Below are 19010 nucleotides of genomic sequence, written 5' to 3' on the forward strand. Positions count from 1 at the left end.
CAATATTGAAAGCATAAGAATGTTGTGGACAAGCTTCTGTTTTGGTAGTTTGTGAAGAATCAAGAGAGGGATTTGTGTTGCAGAAGATAAAAAAGAGTTGAGTGGCTAATTAGTAGTAGCTGAGCCTGGTTGGATGAGAAGATCAAGAGAGATGTAGAAAATCAAGAAAATAATGAAGTAGAGCCAAAAATAGATTTGAATGTAGATTTGAGATGCAGAAAAACATCAAGATAAGTTGGGAGCAAAGGTAGAGCATAAAGCAGATGTGAATGAAAATATGACTTTGCATTTGAGTAGCAGCTAACCTGAGAAAAGAAGAAAATGTAAGCTAAGAATGACTAGTGTGAAATCAAAGTTATTAAAAAGGAGAACAAATTAGTTTGCAAATTTGAGGGTCGTTTGAAGAAGAGAAAGTTTGAGAAAATTGCAGAGTAAAAGTGTGTTGATAGAAATAAAGACTAAAACAAGTCTGAGTGCAAATTTGAGTTGCAGCTAAAGTCAAGAGCTATAGAGACCATGACCATATGATGCCTAGTGTCATATCAAGATCATGAAAGAGAAGAATGATGCACAAAGATGTGCAAGGATAGGTGAGTTAATCAAGAGTGTGCAAACTATTGTTGCAAGAAACAAGGTAAATGTTAGATCATAAATCAACAAGTTTGTATGAATATGTTTTATTGGAAAGCCTTTGGATCTAAGTTTGAAAATGTATGAAAAAATGATTTGATAGGCAGTGCACATTGGTGCTTGTAAATCATGGGATCAAAGTCTCTTTTAGGTTGGTGTCTATAAATATGAGGGACCATAGTCTCTTTCAAATTGGTGCTTGTAAATATCATGGGATCGAAGTCTCCTTTAGGTTGGTGTTATAGACATTTTTGGGCACTGCAACCCCAATAAAACATGTCCATAAACCAAGGGCTCCTAATTCCCTAAAAGTTTTGTTTCATACCCTAAAGGAACAAGGTCAACTGATTACATCATCTCCAAGAAGTTCTCCATAGAAAACTGCTCAGAACTGGTCAAAACTGGACCATACAGGTTGCTCAGTGCTAAGGGTACAATGCATCCCACCTGCCCAGTGAAAAGGGTGCGATGCATACTGAAAATCCCTTCTGTAGGGTGTGATGGGCGAGAGTGGACAAATGGCAGAGAGATTTTGCAAGGTGGATGATCATGGAATCTTCCACAAACTTCTCCTGTGACACTTGCCTCTTTGAATTCGCCCAGGGATGAGTAAGAGATCATCAATCTCCAAGTGGAACCAAGAACTATCAGATAGAGGACACTAATCAAAATCCCAGAAGCTGACTCACCCCCCTGCAAACATCTATATATGGATCCCTCATATCAGAGATCTAGAGGTTGGAATTTGGTATCTTATAAGGAAATGTTGTTGGTTTCTTGGTGGAATATCATAGTGTTGGGTGATCTAAGCTTTTCATGAGGTGAAATAAGGGCTTTCATGCTGGAGGATGACGCTGGGTCAAAACAATTGGTTGTAATCCTCTTTGCTATTCTTAATATTAATAAAGCTATTCAAGTTTTCCTCCACATTCCTATATGTTTGATGATATATGCATTTGTGTGGTCAATATACATCTGGTCCTATAATTTTTATGATCATAGATCTTTGTTCTTCGATAGTATTATGTTGTTTTGATTCCACAAGTGCTCTTTGAAGCTGGGTAGATGAAGGAGAAGCGACAAGGATCTGTTAGAAGGAATAGGAATCGAGCAAGGAACCAAGTGCAAGACTGAGGTTGGTGTCCTTAATTCCACTCTTATATACTTCTCATAAAGGAAAACGAAAGTAATTTTAGTTTGTTTTTTTCTAAGATAGCTACTAGTCTTAGTGGGACTAGCAGCTCCGAGTGGACACTAGATTTCCTGATAACAAAATGGTGACTCCACTGGAGAGCGAATAGATTGTTTTCTTGTCTATCTTTGTTTGTTTTATAAACTTACAGACGGAGCCTAAAGTCAAGCCAGCTAGCCTTCAAACTGCATTTGCTATGCAAGCGCAAAGTAGATCAATGTTGCTTCAGTCTATCTCCGAGTTTTGTTTATAAACTGAACAATCAATTTTCAAACCTTCTAATTGCCCTAGTGGTGGCTCTAGTAACCTCATTAGATCAACCCCTGTGATTTATATCTACTGAACATCAATTGCTCGGCTTAAATCCCTGAACTGAGCTGCAAACTGTGACCCAGAACCCAGTTGAAGTCTTGTCCCTGGACCATCGCACCTTCTACTCTTGGTAATCTGGATGCATCGCACTTCCCATGTGTAGTAGGTGCACTATATCACACTTTCCCTATGTTACAGGTGTGCTGGTCAGACAAGGCCTCTTCTACTCTTAGTTTTTGGTTTCTGTGTTCACTCTCTTCAGCTCTATTCAGGAGTTTTGTTGTCTGTGATCAGTATACCACTGTGGAAAACCCCTTCCTTTCCATCATTCCGCCTCCATTGTGTAAAGAACTATGAATTTTTTTTATGTATTGTGTGCCATTTTCAATTCTCTTTTACAAAGAAGTAGCATAATCAAACTGTCGTCTTCTGATTTGAAAGTGTCACAAGTGTCGTTTTCAGTCAAAGGAAATAATTCTATTGTTCTTGATGGTCGATTATACAGTTACTCTTGTATTTGATTTGAATTAGTAGTTTTTCAAGCGTCGAAAGCAGTTTTCAATTCAAAATAGCAAAGTGTCGCCATTATCTTCCTTTTGTTTTCGAAGAGAAATTTGTTAGTACTATCGCTTTGAAAAGATAATTCAAATTTATACTCAACATTCTTCTTGTCATTCACACATTAAGAAAGCTGAAAACAAATACATGCATGTGCATTTTCATTTAGACTGCTTGTTGGTTTGATTTAGGACAGTGCATCTAGTGTGTGCTCTCTGCTCTGTGTTGAAAGAATATCGTCTCTCTTTCTTTAGTAGCTAGGATTTTCATTGAAAAAAGAAGATTAAACGATTGTTTATCATCTTAGATTTCATTTTAGGAATTATATATACATCACGTGGTGAACCTGAAAGGAAAATTTCTTAAGAAAGATCAACTGTAAAATAAACTTAAGGAACCTAAAAATGCTTTGGAACCTAATGCACAACATCTAGAAGTCTAGGCTAGAGACGTATTCAGACGTCGTAAATCCTGGTAACTGTCGCTTTCACTGTTGGTTGGGTGATTCCTCCTCTTTGAGACGACAAGTGCTAGTACGGACTTGTGCTCCCATGTACCGTCGAGTATATATTGGGAGACCACAATAGGCTATATCCTTTATCCATAGGAAGCCATGTTTGCCGCCCTATCGATTGCAATGCACAGAACATAACATTCGGGAAGATTGACTGCCATACCGTAAAAAGTATTCTACAGTTTTGTGATTGGTTTGGTAATCCCTCTGTCTAGATTTCCAGAGAAGTCTCTTTCATTCCTTTTTAGACTCCTTAAAGGAAACGTTCCATCTGAGCACTTGTCACTTCAGGCTCATTAAAAATCGAAGGCAACTAGAGTCATATTTTGTTTTTTTTCGACTCTTAAAAATTGAAAAAACAAGTTGTGTCAAAGTGTCTAAAATTTATTTTAATCGGAATAATATCACCATTCCCACGTTGGTCTTCAGTTGAGGAAAATTGAGTCCACCAACCAAGGATTTTCCCTTGGGGGAAATCCTAGTCCTTTCTCCTCTTGGGGAGATGTTGGTGCACCTCATATGGCCACATTGTCACTTCCAGGATTAACGATTGGCTTGCCAATATGGATCTTCTCGACCTCTGTCGTTTAGAACACCGTGATTCCTGAGCAATCAAGTCAGCAACTGGATGATACTAAAGTTACCCCCAAACCTTCTACTTCATCCGATTCTCCCTCTCCTCCTTCCTCTTCGCTTGATAAAGCTGGTAAGGCCAAAAATCAAGTAACTAAGAAGGAGAAGAAGGGGAAGGAGAAGAAAGAGAAGAAGAAGAAGGAGCCAAAGGTGAAAAGGGGTAACCAGGCATCGTCTAGTGAAAATCCACACACTGCACCATCCAAGCCTAAATCTCCATGTGTCATTTGCAAAGGAGACCACTATCATTGAGATTGTCCTTGCATCCCTCAGATCTTAAGGGACTGGTCTCCCTGTTTGCACAACCCAGTGTCATCGACCTCTGAAGACCATGTTGAAAGTACACCATCAACTAGTGAAAGCGAAGCGTTTGGACAAAAAAGGAAATGTTAATTTCCTTGTAAACTATGTGAAGGCGATCATGCTGTCCACCATTGTCCCTTCCTAGATGAACCTAAAATAGTTTTGGATGACCGTCCGGCTTCGCTACTACGGCTTCCTCCTGGATATAAGAAACTCTTGCTGAGTCCATCACTGGTTGAAAAAACGACTGACACGCCTTTGTGGTCGGTCAAAGCAGCTGTCATTGAAGATAAACTCGTTGAATCCATACCAGACAAAAGTCAAAAGGTTGAGGTGGCAGTCGACCCAGTCTTGCCTTCGAAAGGTCCATCTTCAGATGACACAATCACCAAAGAGAATGAGAACGACACCATCCAAATTATTTTCATAAACACAAACTCTGATGAACATGGGGGCAGTCTACCCATTCCTTTACCGCAGGAAGGAAGTTCGTCAGAGTCATATCCAGCCGTCTATTCGGTCCCACCTCCAAGAAACCTAGTCGTTTCTTTTGATTGGAATCTACTAGGTAGACCTCGGGTACCGGCCAATGTACCATTCTGAATCATTGTACAAGCTTACAAAATGATCATGGTCGGTACCATCATAGATGAAGGGGCTTCTGTGAGTATCCTTTCCTCAACTGCTTGGGAAGCGCTTGGCTCGCCATCGCTTCTGCCTGAGATGAGAAATCTGACAGGCTTCGACAAAGGAACCAGTGGACCATCAGGGATACTTCCCAATGTGCGCATAACGTTGAGAAGGAAAATCATTTACATGAACGTAATGGTAGCCGAGGACCTCTAGATTATAATCTACTCCTTGGACGCGACTATATTTATAGCATGGGAGCCATTGTCTCCTCACTCTTTAGAGTAATGTGTTTTCTGCATGAAGGTCGAGTGGTCAAGCTCGTAGACCAGCTTTTGTCCCCTGGCTCACACATAGCTAATAGTCAAATGCCATCCCTAAATGGTCTTTTTATGCAAGGAATGTCTCATCAATCTCCAGTCCATCCACCTGAAGAGCACGAGTGATTTGAGAGGACATGACTAAAACCCAGGGGGCATGCACCCTGGTCTGCTTCGGCAGGGAAACTTCGGGTATAGGGTAGGTTTCGGCGAAGGATATATGACTAGTCCAGCACCCGTCCGTACTGGAAAAGGTGATTAGACCAGAATAAGATACCTCCATTAAAAGGTAGGCTTTCCCGACAGAACAAATTTTTTGTCTGCAAATTGAGGGGTAACCTAGAAATACTACTTCGCTATACCTGGGGGCATGCAAACCTCTTATGAGCGAGCGAGAAATGACCAGCTAACTTCAGCTCTATGATTCCACTGAATTCAACCGCCTAGGTCGGGTAAGTGGTCAAATCGACCATTCATCTTCGCAGGGGCCACCATGGCACCGGAAAAGTAAAGGAAAACGTTTCCTACCTAACCCTGGTAGTGATCTTGGTAGTTAAGTAGAGGGGCATAGTTGGTCATTCCTAGCTTGCATGCGAGAGGCACCGGAGCAAAGTTTCGAATGGTGCAAGCTCCCTAAAAATTGAACCTATCGATGAGACATCCTTATTATACGACTGGCACGAGCAGTTTTTATGTGGAGTTCAAGCTTGTTAAAAATTAAACATAAGCAATGAGCAAACGTTCCTCCAAAGTTTAAGCTCATTAAAAAATGAACCAATTTCCGGTAAATAACCATGGTGAATGCATTATCATCAACTTTTGAGCCCTGGTCGTGTTCTCATCATCACCTCCACTCTGTTTTAGCCGATCATTCACCTCCATTTGATTGTTTACCCCTTTTGAGGAACAACTGCGAAGAGTGATCCTATTAGCCATCCTTGTGACACTGCCATGATTGGAAATTCCAAACATTACCTGGAATCAGCTGCTACCCAAAATTATCACTCGTTCCTAAAAAACGAGTCTCGTTTAATCTCTTTTCACCTGACTCGTAAAACATGAAAATATTGCTGAGCGATTGGCCTTTCCAGCTCGTTAAAGTGACCAGAAGTGCTATCCCTCCTCTAGATTTTAATCTTTTTGGACTTGAGGGATTATTACACAAAAAGATCGAGCGCTTGTTTTGTTCGACTCGTTAAAAATATCGAAAATTCATCCCTTTCATATTATTTTATACTTTTTCGGACTTAAGAGATTACATGACGAAAAAGGATTATTGGAGTTTCCTTTACATCCCCTTTAGACTCTCTAAAATTGAAAAGGACCGAGTTATCTTTGTCGTTAAACTCGTTAAAACCGAATAGCGACAAACTTGTCCATATAGACAAGAACGAATTTCACTATCGCTAGGCTCATTAAAACATAGCGACGGGTTTGCCCGAAGGGAAAATTATAGAACAAGCATATGTTATCCTCCTCAAGCTTGACAAAAATAAAGAGGTACTTGTCAGCAATGACTGGGGAAAAACTGGGAAGAAAACTTGAAGAAACTTTATTGGTAGCAAGTCGCTCTTGAACATGACACTTTCACTCCGCATCCGAGTCGGGTTGGGTTGTTCCGTTCACCGGTCATATCACCATTGGTCCACTACGCCATCCATATTTGGGGTTAACGCTACCAATCCATGTCAGTGTCACCGGTATGTTCAAGAGAAGTCGCTCAGAGAATTCACCTGTGTCTCATCCGCTGCAATACATTCATGCTCCATTCTTTCATGATGGCCACCCTGAACCCTGTATCATCAGATCATTTTCACCTCCAAAATCATTTACTCCATTCCATGTCATAGATGTGGGATTCATTAAGGCCCTCCTACGACAGGTCACTTGTCGACATCAGCTCATTATCCAAGAAGTCCACTTAGGAACAACCCTTTCAGTACTTTGAAGCTTGCATGCCTCAATGGCAAGTTTCTCACTTCCGACGACAGGTTTACATCAATGGCCTTCAACTGAAAGATTTTGTGCGATGTTCGATGCCAAGTCCCTTATTCACACCATGCAAATTTTACTGTAGTACCTTGAGGGTCATCATCATTATTGGTGATTCCTCTCACACCTGTTAACAGCTCACATCATTGGCTGGTAATCAGGCAATGTCTTTCCATGTTCGACTCCAGAACATCTTTCACATGGATCGACTTGTGCTCCGAGTGAAGATTGAACGAGTTTGAAGACCCCGGATCTAGTTTCATCCATCCGGGCTACGATATATTCGGGAAAATAAAGACATCAGATGTACATTGTTGTTGCATAGATGATCATCCGAATCAAAGGATGATGAATCTATTAGAATCATTAGTCTCCCGTACAGACGGTTGTCTGTCTTATGTACATGAAAATGAATTTATAAAGCTGAGCATGGGAATGCTTGCCTCAGCTAGATCATGAAAAATATTATGAAGATAATGTATTGTATTGTATCTTATTACAGGTTGCCTTCCAGCTCAAAAAAACTTCGGATCCTCATGATAAAGCATTTCACCCGACATCAAAAGATTAACAACCTCATGCTTTAGGGGTCAACTGTTATAGACATTTTTGGGCACTGCAACCCCAAACAAACATGTCCATAAACCAAGGGCTCCTAAGTCCCTAAAAGTGTTGTTTCATACCCTAAAGGAATAAGGTCAACTGATTACATCATCTCCCAGAAGTTCTCCACAGAAAACTGCTCAGAACTGGTTAAAACTAGACCATACAAGTTTCTCAATGTTAAGGGTGTGATGCATCCCACTTGCCCAGTGAAAAGGGTGCGATGCATATTGAAAAGCCCTTCTTTAGGGTGCGATGGGCAAGAGTGGACAAATGGCAAAGATAGTTTGCAAGGTGGACGATCATGGAATCTTCCAGAAACTTCTCCTGTGACACTTGCCTCTCTAAATTCACCCAGGGATGAGTAAGAGATCATCAATCTCCAAGTGGAATCAAGAACTATTAGAGAGAGGACACTAATCAAAATCCTAGAAGCTGACTCATCCCCCTGCAAACATATATATATGGATCCCTCACTTCAGAGATCCAGAGGTTGGAATTTGGTATCTTGTAAGGAAGTGTTGTTGGTTTCTTGGTGGAATATCATAATGTTGGGTGATCTAAGCTTTTCATGAGGTGAAATAAGGGCTTCCATGCTGGAGGATGATAGTGGGTCAGAACAATTGGTTGTAATCCTCTTTGCTATTCTTGATATTAATAAAGCTATTCAAGTTTTCCTCCACATTCCTGTATGTTTGATGATATATGCATTTGTGTGGTCAATATACATTTGTTCCTATATTGTTTATGATTGTAGATCTCTGTTCTTCGATAGTATTATGCTGTTTTGATTCCACAGGTGCTCTTTGAAGTTGGGTAGACGAAGGAGAAGCAGCAAGGATCTGTCAGAAGGGAGAGGAATCGAGCAAGAAACCAAGCGCAAGACTGAGGTTGGTGTCCTTCATTCCACTCTTATCTACTTCTCATAAAGGAAAATGAAAGTAGTTTTAGTTTGTTTGTTTCTAAGATAGCTACTAATCTTAGTGGGACTAGCAGATCCGAGTGGACACTAGATTTCCTGATAACAGTTGGTGCCCATAAATCTTATGGGATGGGTGTCTACTTCTGGTTGTGTTGATGGTGTTGGACCCGCCAACATGTCAAGGGATCTCTCTGGTAAGAAGTCCCAATTTGACCTCAGACCGTTTGGTGTAGGAGTCCAAGTAGTGGGTCATATGTGTTGGGTCATGCAAAAGGTATGCATTTACTATTAACTTATTATCCTTTTCCTTTATTCTCATTCTTTCTATATCTCAATGTGCTAATCTATTAAGAAATTATGGTAAGAAATACATAAATTATTTACAGTTATGATTTGGCTAATTATAATCCTTCTTTATGCAGGAAAGTACGAAAAGGGACAACTGTTGTTCCCTAACTAAGGGACAGTGAAAAAGCAGCAAGCTAAGGAAGGACGTGGTGGTTACAGATATGTCCAAAATCAAATCAACAGGATTAGCACAAGAAGGGAAATATGTCCGAAGTTAGAAAATTTCATGAGGATCACTTTTATCATCTATCTTTTTACACCTTTCTCATTATAAAAGGCAACGATTGTAAGAAGAAAGGGGAGGACTATTGTTATTATTATTGTAATTCTCAATTACAAACTTTCGTTGCAGTGAAGAACGCAAATACGTTGTAATACTCTTTCATGATTAATATATAAGAGGAGTTTTTGTTCCTTTTCATTTATCTGAAGTAACCGACAATGTACGCTGGCGGCTAAGGGCCCAGCTTCTGGTGGAATTCACTACTTCACCTGTGTCATATATTTCTGATTCTTGCAAGTGTGATAGTTGATAGTTTATTGCTTTCTGATATTATTATTTTTTTACTATTCCTTATTTCTTTGCGTTGATAGAATATCTCTATTTTATATAATGTACAAAATTATTGTTTAATTAGTTTCCTTTCGCTTTGGATTGAGTTTACTAGATGAATATCCTGCTCGATGTAATCAACTGTAATGAAAATTAACTACTGCTATTAGTCTCTCATATTGATGTCATCGTTGTGTTACAAAGTAGTGCGTTTGATTTAAATTCAATCAGTCTCTAAGAGAAGAGTTATCATTGTTGTACCCTTAACTAATATTGCTGTTACTTAAATTGCATATTGCTATTACCTGAATTGTTGTAGGATTTGATTTCATTGAAGGATTGAGTTTTCTTTTAATTGCAATTAGAATTTACTTGCTGCATCCATTTACTCTTGTATTTAAAATATCTATATTGCAATTTAGAAGCATTACTCTCTGAGTTAAATAGCTACCACACACTGTGTACACTCTTGAAATAGAAAGACCTGCCCGGATTGATAATTAATGTGAAGATAATTAGGATTTGAAAAGATGCCTTTTATCACTAAACATTTTGGTGTTGTTTCCGGGGAGAGTGCAGCCATTTCTAAAGAGTAATGCACATCTGATGATTGTTGTTGAAGAAGAATTGGGTTTTGAAAATGGAAGGTAAGAACCTACGTAATGAGCAAGTAAAGTGCTTGCTCCTCTATCCGCTTTTCAGCACAATCACAGAAATATGAAATAGGTATTTCCTACTTATCTGTTGGGAGAGAACTCGGTATTAAAAACGAAAGGTAAGAACCTACGTACATAGCACGTAAAATGCCTGCTCCCCTTCCTGCTTTCCAGCAGAATTGTTAAGAACTTAGGTTAGAGATAAACATTTGAATTGTTTGCATGAATGACTAAGAAGAAAAAACCCCAAAACAATCCAATTCCACTACCCAAATCTAACAAATCTAAGGGACCGGTGACCCTTGGATGATTAATGTTCATAGATGATATCTTAAAGAAAGTCAAATCTTAGCCATCAGTAGGTCCTAGAAACGTTGCTTCCAGACAACCTACTCTCTCCCTTCGGGCCATAGGCTCACCATCTGTAGCCTATGCTGAGGTCCACGGCAAAATAGTGGGAACTGGGCAGAGTTTTAAAGAGATTAAAAATTCATGCCCAATTTCCTCACAAGAATGGAATTCTTGTAATATTCGTGAAGGAGGAGGAGAAACAGGGGAAACAAAGGAACCAAGATCCCCTCAGGTAGTAATTCAACAAGGAACACCTAGTATCCTCGATTGAGGGAGTACTGTTAAGATTATTTCCATCCCTTCTAATCATCCTAGGAATAACTCTCTAGAGATCCCAGAAGGGTATTGGCACATATTTGACCAAATGGCCAACAACCCACAAGCACCTCAGACCTCTACATTGAAACATCCCATCGTTGACACAGCAGTCAATGCACCCATGAAAGCTATCCCTCTCCAAAACATTCCCACCTTTCATGGATAAACATCAAAGGATCCAGATGCATTTCTGTTTGAATTTCATGTATTATGTCGGGGTTATGATTATACCACTGACCCCCAAAAACTAAAATTGTTTCCTTCCAGACTGAAAGGAGAAGCCTTGCGTTGGTTTATGGGATTAGATTGTGGCACAATAAATTATTGGGAACAAATGAAAGCCGCTTTCCTAAAAAAATATCAGGACTATTGCAGATCTAGGGAATTGAAAGACAAAATATTCCAAATGGTAGCAAGACCCAGTGAAACATTAGAAGAATATGTGGAACGATTTCAATATAACCTCCAGTGGTCCCCTATGCAACTTTGCCTTTTCCTGATAATGTGCTAAAAACTACACTAATTAAAGGGATGAAGGAACAATGGATAGAAACATTAAATATTATGGGTAAAGGTGATATATATCAAGAGGAATATGCTGACAATATTAAATTGTGTATCAGGTCCTCAAGAGGTAGTATGACATTGAAACCAGCAGAACGCGACATGACCACTAGTGACAACAAAATCTCTAGTGGAGGTATAACTCGTGCAGAAATTGGCAATCTGCTAGAGGACTTCAAAACAGATATCTTGGGAACTTTGACAACGCAATTGGACATTATGCAAGCCAAACAAAAGTAGGCAGAAGTAGAACAAAACTTGGTGATATTCTGTCCTAGATGTAAAAAGAAGCATAGTCACAAAGAGTGCCCACTGGATATGGTACAAACCTGCGCCATATGTACGAAAGATCACACTACAGAAAGCTTCCCATCACTTTGAGGGCTAAAAGCAGTCTATAAGGAGGAAGAAGAAGAAATAGAACCAGTCTACCTACTAAATCAATGTCACCAATGGCAACCATGACAAACAAGTATGTTGACTGATCCATCTTCTTTCTTTCAAAATTCGCAATATAATTCGCAACAATACCCAAGAGCCATGTGGCATAATCAACCACCTTTTTCCAATTAGTCACAAAAACCATTCCCTATGCCATCTTGGCCCAACCAATCAAATCAAAATAACAATTGGCCAAATTCCTCTTACTTCCCACCGTTTTGGTAGAATAATGCATATCAATCTCAATGGCCACCCTCGACTTCACAGAACCAGAACTGGTAGTTAAGATGGAAAATACCTACAAATTAGCTAGCAGGAACAATCCCCCTACCTCAACCCACACTGCTAGCACCCTACACGTTGCAACAGAACCCTCAGACCAACCTACAACTGTAGCTCCCAGCCCAACCCAACCTGAACCCCAACAATAGACTTATTCAATCTGTGCAAATTATTGAAGGACCAGAGCCAGAAACTGAGTTAAGGGAGTGCAATGAGCTTCAATTAAGATCTGTGTGGATAATAGAATCAGAGGGGGATTAAAAAAAACAAATTGAAGATCAGTTACCTGTAGAACAAGCACCACAAGAGGAGGACATTATTAAACTGAAAACTCACAATCAAACGATCACCTCATATCCACCATTCCCAGAAGGAATAATCATATCCCACCCAATAGAATACCCCGATTTTGATCTTCTGGGAGAATTGAAAAATTTGTGTATAAAAATACCACTCCTCCAGGCTATTCAGGACATTCTGATTTATGCAAAAACTATTAAAGAATTGTGTATGAAAAAGCCAAATAGGAAAATAAAAACAACCCCAACTATCCATGTAGTCGATACCTTATCTGATTTACTATCAGGAAGAGAAGCACCAGTAAAATATGAGGACCCAGGAAATCCTATAGTCACTTTTCAAATAAATGGATGCTCCTTCGCCAATGTATTAGTCGATTTAGGAGCGAGAATTAATATTCTTACAACCACAACTTGTGAAAAGCTTGGCATTACATCCTTGGACCCAACCACGACCTTGTTGGAGTTGGTTGACCGATCAGTAGTCAAACCAGAAGGCACATTACAGGATGTAATGGTGCCAGTAGACTCCTAGGAATACCCTGCAGATTTTCTGATCATCAATCCTAGAAACCAACTCGATGGACATCCCATAATTCTAGGTAGACCTTGGCTAGAAACCGCGGATGCTTACATGAGCTATCGAATAGGTAGCATGACTATAGCAATAGGAAGCAGTGTGAATAATTTAGCCTTATATCATCCAGCTCGGCCAAGTTTAACAATAATCAAAACCAGAAAACAACCTGTATCATATCTAACTAAAAAATTAGATCACCATTAACCATAGAAGATGCTCTCGAATTTAAGGATCAAACAGAAGATGACATCATTAACACTTACATTAACCAACCAGATGTTGTCTCCCACCTAAAATGTCACATGATCGAAGCAATCCTCGATAAAGACATAGAAGAAGATTCCTTAAAAGATATTAACAATCAATCACAACTAACAACTTCTGTTTATAACAGCAAAACCATAGAAATTGAGCTAGGAAAAACTTTGAATATTAACAAAAATTTGACTGCTGATCAAGAGCAGAAGCTTGTTCAACTCCTGAGAAAATATGAAGAAGCCTTTGCATGGGATTACACGGACATGAAAGGGATTGATCCCTAATTACGCATGCACCACATTTATATAGAGAAAGATGCCAGGCCCATTCGACAACCTCAACGAAGGTTAAATCCTCATCTTAAAGATATTGTTAAAGCTAAACTACAAAAGTTGTTAGATGTAAACTTCATCTACCCATATCTGACAGCAAATAGGTCTCTCCATTAGTAGTGGTGTTGAAAAAGAATGGAAAGTGGTGTATATGTGTTGACTATAGAGAGCTTAATAAAGCAACCCAAAAATACCATTTTCCCCTTCCGTTCATTGACCAGGTCTTGGACACATTGGCAGGAAGAAAATTCTTTTATTTCCTAGATGGCTTCAGTGGGTACAATCAAATTCAGATTGCCCCTGAAGATTAGGATAAGACTACCTTTACTTGCCCTTGGGGAACATTCTCTTACAGGGTCTTACCTTTTGGGTTGTGCAATGCACCTGCCACATTTCAGAGGGCTATACTCAGCATTTTTTCAAATCTAATAAATGAAGGGCTCAAGGTATACATGGATGACTTTACACCTTACGGAGATGACTTCAATCCAGCATTACAAACATTAGAGAAAGTTCTGCAAAGATGCATTTCCACCAGACTCTTGCTCCTTTTCTTCTTCCTCATGAAAAATGCCACATGATGATGACTGAGGGCCTCATCTTGGGTCACTATATCTCAGCAGCTGGAATCCAAGTAGATCCAGCAAAAATTCAGATAATTCTTTTAATACCTACCCCTTCCACACAAACTGAGGTACGCAGTTTCTTGGGATTTTTTGGCTATTATAGAAGATTTATAAAGAATTTTTCTCAAATTGTTGCACCAATATATGCATTAACAGGAAATATTAACTTCATTTGGATTGATAAATGTGACAATGCTTTGAATATTTAAAGCGGCATGTATCAACAGCCCCAGTATTAAGGGGCCCAAACTGGGATTTTCCATTCCAGATTTCATCTAATGCTTCAGACACAACCATTGGAGCAGTTCTCGGCCAGGAGGAAGATAAAAAGCCATATGCAATATACTATATCAGAAAAATCTATCTCCTGCTGAATTAAATTTTACTGCTACTGAAAAGGAATTTTTGGTTGTAATCTATGCTATCAATAAATTCAGACATTATATAATAGGATACCTTGTGGTTTTATACACTAATCACTCTGCTATTAAATATCTAGCTAATAAACCTGTTACAAATGGAAGAGTGACAAGATGGTTGATTCTTTTGCAGGAATTCAATATCACTATCAAAGATTGACCAGGAAAAGAAAATCCAGTAGCAGAATTCCTTTCACGAATGCCAAAGACAGATGACTTGGCAGCAGTAGAAGACCAATTTCCTGATGAACATTTATTTGTTGTAACTGTAAAAACATCGTGGTACATAGATGTCGCAAATTACTTGGCAGTAGGAAAGTTACCTAAGCACCTCACGCCTAATGAAAGAAAACAAATAGTACAGCGCAACACGGGATTCTCTTGGGTCAACAGCTATTTATTTCATACAGGGGTCGATATGCACATTAGAAGATGCATCAGGGAAGACGAGATCTTTGACATCCTGAAAGCTTGCCACGATGGGCCTTGCGACAAACATTTTGCAGACTTTCGGACTGGTCAGAAGGTATTACAAATGGACTATTATTGGCCCACCATTTTTAAAGATGCCAAGAAGTTTGTCTAGGCATGTGATAGTTGCCAAAGAATGGGATGCCCTGGGTAGTTTGATGAGATGCCCCTACACCCACAGATAGTCATTGAACCTTTTGAGCGATGGGTATTAGATTTCATCAGCCCAATAAACCCATCATCTAATCGAAAGACATATATATTAGTTGCAACTGAGTATGTGACTAAATGGGTGAAGGCAAAGGCACTACCAAGGGCAACAGAGGACTCGGTAATCCACTTTATTTTCCAACTATTCGTGCGATATGGCTTGCGTAGAGAGGTAATTACCGATGGAGGACCACAATTCATAGGCCATAAGATCCCTGCAACATTAAAGAACCATCATATCATGCACAGAATCACGACTCCATACCACCCGCAGGCAAATGGCCAGGTAGAAAGCACCACTAAGGTAATCGAGGCAATACTCACAAAGACAGTTGCATCACATAGACGTGACTGGGCTCCCTGATTGCTAGAAGCCCTGTGGGCATAATGCACGACATGGAGAAATACCACGATATATTTCACCATATCAACTAGTGTTTGGCAAAGAGCCTATTTTCCCAATTGAATTTGAGATCCATACATTAAGAATAGCTCAAGAGGTAGGCTTGGACTTAAGCGAAGCACATATTAATAGGCTATATCAAATAAATGAATTGGATGAAATCCGGCTATCATCTCTTCAGCACACTACACTGATTCAGCAACAAAGAGCGAAATGGCATAATGCCATTATAAAAAAGAAGATCTTCCACAAAGGAGATTGGGCACTCCTGTATGACTCTAGGTTCCAAGATTTCCCGGGAAAACTCCAGACTAGATGGTTAGGACCTTATGAGATACAAAAGGTGCACGATAATGACACCCTCACATTAGCCACCATTGATGGGTCTGGTTACTCTTTTAAATCGAATGGACATCGAGTACAACTCTAGCACAAACTGCTTACCAGGGAGTCCTTTTGGCAACAATTACGGGAAGATTCCACCATATAGATTCTGGCGAAAGAGGGCAACCCGTCCTTAGCATTGGCCCAGTGAATAATTCATTTTTTGTGAAATTTGTACATAAAAAATTTCTTTCTGTTTTGATTGAATTTTCTTGTATAAATTGTATATAAATTCTCTTTTGTTGTTCCCTCTAAGGAATAACTATTGTTCCCTCCAAAGAACAGTTGTTGTTCCCTCTAAGGAACAACAATTTTGTGTACAAATTTTTGTGTTGTTCCCTTTAAGGAACAATTGTTGTTTCCTCTAAGGAACAGGTGTTGTTCCCTCTAAGGAATAGCAGTTCCCTGTATATTTTATTTGTGTGTTGTTTCCTTTAAGGAACAGTTGTTGTTCCCTCTCAGGAACAGTTGTCGTTCCCTCTAAGGAATAGCAATTCCCTATTTATTTGTTTTCGTGCTGTTCCCTTTAAGGAACAGTTGTTGTTCCCTCTAAGGAACAATTGTCGTTCCCTCTAAGGAAATGCACTTTTGTGTGTATTTGCTTTTCATTGTTCCCTTTGAGGAACAGTTGTTGTTCCCTCTAAAGAATAGTTGTCGTTCCCTCTAAGGAACAACACTTTCGTGTGTATTTTCTTTTTGATGTTCCCTTTAAGGAACAATTGTTGTTCCCTCTAAGGAACAGCTGTCGTTCCCTCTAAGGAATATCAGTTCCTTTTTTATTTGTTTTTGTGTTGTTCCCTTTAAGGAATAATTGTCGTTCCCTTTAAGGAACACATGTCGTTCCCTCTAAGGAACAACACTTTCGTGTCTATTTGCTTTTGTTGTTCCCTTTAAGGAACAATTGTTTTTCCCTTTAAGGAACAATTGTTGTTCCCTCTAGGGAACAACAGTTTCACGTGTATTTGTTTTTTGTTTTTCCCTCTTAGGAACAGCTATTTCTCCCTCTAAGGAACAGTTGTTGTCCCCTTTAAAGAACAACTGTTGTTCCCTCTAAGGAATAGCAGTTTCAGTGTGCAATTTTTCTTCCTACTATTCCTCCTAAGGAACAGTTGTTGTTCCCTATAAGGAACAACACCATCATGTATATATCCTTTTGTTGTTCCCAACATGGAACAACACCATCCGCATATATTTTTCATCACTATTCCTTACAGGGAACAGTTGATGTTCCATTCAAGGAACAACACCCTTTTGTGTGTCTTTTCTTGTTGTTCCCTTTAAGGAACAACACTCTTTGTGTGAGGTTTTCTTTAGGAAATAAGCACCTTGTGAATATTATTTCACTCTCTATGATCCTCTATGGGGCAAGAATACAAACATATATGTAAGGATACAAAATTTGAAGGTTACTGGAACAAGCAAATCGAATATTATCATCTTTAATGAGATTGCTTTGTATTGATTAAAAAGGGAAGGACACAACCATCTATATCACTTTGTTGTCCTTATCTTCACTATAAATCAAAATGATTGATTATTTGTACCATGTTGGTTCTTCCCTAACCCCTATAATTCTCTCTGCTCATTATCATTGAATAAGATTAAGGGCATATTTTTTTCTATTGGTATGTTCAGACTTCTTCCACAGTCTTGACCCTTAAGGAGTGTTGAGCCACCCTCTATATATAAATAGGAAGTGTTGTCTAAAAAAAAGGAAGGAAAGAAACAAATATACATATGTTTACTAACAATTCTATGATTTGTCAAATGGAGGATAGGGGGTCTCATCATGAGCTAGCCTACCATGATCATAAGGAAGTACCATGATCATAAGGAAGCAGCGAAGTGGAATTCCCACTATGGCCACCACACCAGGGATATGATCCAATGGATGCATCAGAAAAATAAAGTCCTTGGAACAGGAGGTCTCATCACAAGCTGGCCTGCCCACCTTTCGCTCCTCCCCAGTGAATGGCATTGTGTTCATTTGGTCACCAAGCCAGCACAATGGCCTCCATTCTAACATCATAAGGCACTTTCCTAATTATACATAAAGGATCATGGTTCCAAAGGGTGAAAAAGAAACTCTGTCAAGGTTATAAACACTCGTGGGAAACATAAGCTCTGTTGATGGTATTGGAGTCATATTTTCAACATCAATAGTTATTATAACTCCCTTTTCTTATTCTTTATCTTTACTACAGAGAGATTATGTTCCTAATTTATTTTTGAACCTTTATGCATGAGATATCTTTTAAAAAGTCAATCATAGTGGTTTAAGTGGAATAATGACCGCAAAGCATCTTTTCCACGTCAGATGTCCTTTCTCCCTTTTCGAATCACTCCATGACATCTCCACATTTATTCATAATTCTCGTTCTATGCATTGATTTCAACACCCTGATATCTTTTGTGATCCTATCATAAATATGTATACCTTGCCATTTTTACCACTCCTGTACGTCGCCGCCAGTACGTCATTCCTTCATTTAATTGGTCGAAGGTGACCTATCATTTTAAGGGGGGTGAATCCCTATTATAGTTATGCAAGCGTGTCAGTTCTTTATTAGATTATGCAGGAAAATTCAACATTCCATGATTACGAAGTATGTGATACAATAGCAAGTCCTAGAATAATGATATTTTGCCTGTAAAGCATCATTTGAAATAACCATTATAACAACTTTTTGTTCCATAAGTGCAGTTCTATCTGTTGTTGTAACATCTCTATGATACTAATGGTTTGTAGAATCCAGGAAGTATGGGAGGACAAACAGTTCGAAGGGAGCCATTAATACTACCTGTTTCTGATGCAGCCAAATAAATTCTAACCCAAGTTAGCTAGATAACATATTTCACATGACTGCAGCAACCCAATGAAGCAATTGCTATCGAATTCTTACATA

Source organism: Pinus tabuliformis, chromosome 1_2 (assembly GCF_031772625.1).
Source record: "Pinus tabuliformis cultivar Carrire ecotype Pingquan chromosome 1_2, CPIR1, whole genome shotgun sequence".
Lineage (NCBI taxonomy): Eukaryota > Viridiplantae > Streptophyta > Pinopsida > Pinales > Pinaceae > Pinus > Pinus tabuliformis.